Below are 2,636 nucleotides of genomic sequence, written 5' to 3' on the forward strand. Positions count from 1 at the left end.
TTATACTTAGATATTATACTTAGACATAAATTTTTGGGAGTTGGGTGATGGAGATATAAATTTCTGGTATGATGATTGGACAATGGTTGGTTCTCTAAAATTTTTTTCCGCTTCATTGTAATAATAATGATAAGGATTCGGTTTTTTGGAGAGGAGATGTGTGGAACTGCTTGAAGCTCTAAAGCCTTGTCGGTTCGGATTAGAAGAATATCATTTCACATATTTCTTTTGACAAAGGTAAAAAAGATTGCGCTGTATTGAATTAGGACGTGGATAAGCTTTAAATGTATTTCTAAATATATTCATCGTTTTGATGTGGTGGATGGTTGTGCTAAAATTTAGAACACACTGATCATTTTAAATTTCTGCTTGTGGATGGCATTCTTAAGTTAAAAGGCTTAAGTTTCTCTTTTATTTGCTTACACTATAGAGGTGTAATCATTTTTACATTTATTTTTTCAATGTCGGTTCGTTGTTTTCTTTCCATAAGCTTTTATAATTCTCTGGATCAATGCTTAGCCAAGTGGATTTTGCATGATAATGCAAGTCATTTACAAAGATATGTCTTTTATATATTGTTGGTTTATTTCGATGGAAAGAAATAATAAAAAATATATAGATATTTGTATAATAGTTGAGAGGGTGATTATGTACATTAAAGCTTTTATTTACAAAGTGCTTAAATTTGATAGATGCAGTGCATCTCTTCTTTTAAATATGCAATAGGAATGGAAAGAAATAAAAAAAATATATATAAATATTTGTATAATAGTTGAGAGGGTGATTATGTACATTAAAGCTTTTATTTACAAAGTGCTTAAATTTGATAGATGCAATGCATCTAATATTTTTAGCCTATTGCATATTAAAAAGAAGATAGAAATAGTTTGTGGCCTTCTAGCCACTCCATTAGCACATTTCAAATTTGAATGGTATATTGGTCCAAGCTAAATTTTCCTACTAATTAAATTAATGTTGATGGCTGTTTTGTTAAGTGCTTGATTTATTTTGCTGCACCTTGCACTCCTATATCGGCTCTCCATTCTGAGTTATTAGCAATTTTATGTTGTTTGATGGTGACAAGTAAGTGTAATATTTTTTTGTCCAAATTGAAATAGATTTGAAACTGTCGTTTAATATTTACAATAATATTTCTATTTACCCTTGGTTTTGTATACATATTTGGACGAAATTTTATGTGCTTCTATCTCCTTTTCAGGTTAGATGAACACACTGCTACAGAGAAGAGAACAAGCAAGCAGACCGCTTAGCTAAACGGAGTGCCACCTCAAATTCCATATATATTGGTATTCCTCCTCCTCTGGAAGTTGCTCTTCTGACTTTTGCTGATTGGAACTTCTTTCTGGATTTTAAAACATTTTTTTGATTTGATTAAAACGTCTTATTGCGTGCGTTGTACTCTTTGCATCTATCATTCTTAATTTTGTATCTACTATTCTTAATATAGTTCAAATCTTATTCTTTGAAGTTCTATTGGAAGAGCATTTAAGCTATTGATGGAATGAAATTTGTTTAAATATTATTTAAATATCCATCAAAATATTTTAAAGCTTCACATATTATTTCAATCAATATTGATTGTGACCCACTCTTTGCCATAAAATAAATTATAATTTACTGATATTTTTTTAAAAAATAAATAATTAATATATTCTATAATTTTTATTTTGATGATCTATAAAATTAAATAATAAATAGGCAGCAATTTCATGGTCACCCTCCCCAGTTCCATCCATACGCGCTAGAAAAACTATTAGGTGCGCTCGCGAAGAACACTTTCCACATGTACTCATTCCTGACCCTTCGATCCAAAGCCGCTGTCCCCCAACGGCAGATCGACCGGGACAGCGAACAGAACGGCGGAGGGACGTGAGGCTAGTTTGGTAATTTCGTGTCCGGCAATTATCATTAGGAGAACTTAAAATAAATCCTGGCCTCGAGTCCGCGGATATAACCACGTGGTGCCGGGCGCATAAAGTGGTACAGAGCAGAGTGGAGGAAGAGGGAGTGAGAGACGCATAAAGTGGTACAGAGCAGAGTGGAGGAAGAGGAGTGAGAGAGAGAAAGGGAGAAAGGGAGAAAGGGGCAGCTGAAAGAAAAGGGTAAAGAAGAAGGGGAAAGCGGGTTCAGGAATAGTCGAGACGATTCTGTATCCTTCACGCGTGGCTTCGATCCGCTGGTAAATCGGGAAAGGAGGTCTTTCTTTGTTGCTAATGTTGCAATCTTTAGTTGAGCACTTAAAATTTGTGGAGTAATTTGCCTTCTTACTTGTCTGAATTAGCTTGGAGTCTTTGTTTGATGTAATGCAGTGGAAGAAGTGGCAAGCATTTTTTTTTTTTTTTTTTTTTTTTTGGTTGTGGTACTGTTTTCGGGTATTGGGATTTTTGGTTTTCTTATGCGGTATTTGTTGTAACCAATTTGTATTTGTTTCGGTTTTATTTTTACTGTTGCATTGCATTGGTGTGGGTGGGATTTTTGGCTTGTGTTCGATTATCCTTTTCCTTTGTTAGTTGATGGATTTACTCATTCTCATTTGTATCTTGTCATTTCTGTTTTAATCTGTATTTTAGTACTTCGCCTAGGTTGTGTCATTGCAAAGGAAGTGAAAACACAAA

The 2,636-nt window shown here is 33.8% G+C and overlaps 1 protein-coding gene across 3 annotated transcripts in view; it reads left to right on the forward strand.

Annotated features, from left to right (window-relative positions):
- The first annotated feature begins 2,074 nt into the window (after positions 1-2,074).
- LOC110028656 (uncharacterized GPI-anchored protein At1g61900) overlaps positions 2,075-2,636 on the forward strand; it is a 38,102-nt gene continuing 37,540 nt past the window's right edge. For 2 of the 3 annotated variants that reach the window (XM_020730593.1, XM_020730595.1), the window contains exon 1: positions 2,075-2,217. The gene's annotated coding sequence lies outside the window, so the exon portion shown is untranslated. The remainder of the gene's footprint in view (positions 2,218-2,636) is intronic. The other variant, XM_020730594.1, reaches the window with a different exon arrangement.

This window comes from Phalaenopsis equestris, unplaced genomic scaffold, assembly GCF_001263595.1.
Source record: "Phalaenopsis equestris unplaced genomic scaffold, ASM126359v1 Scaffold000519, whole genome shotgun sequence".
Lineage (NCBI taxonomy): Eukaryota > Viridiplantae > Streptophyta > Magnoliopsida > Asparagales > Orchidaceae > Phalaenopsis > Phalaenopsis equestris.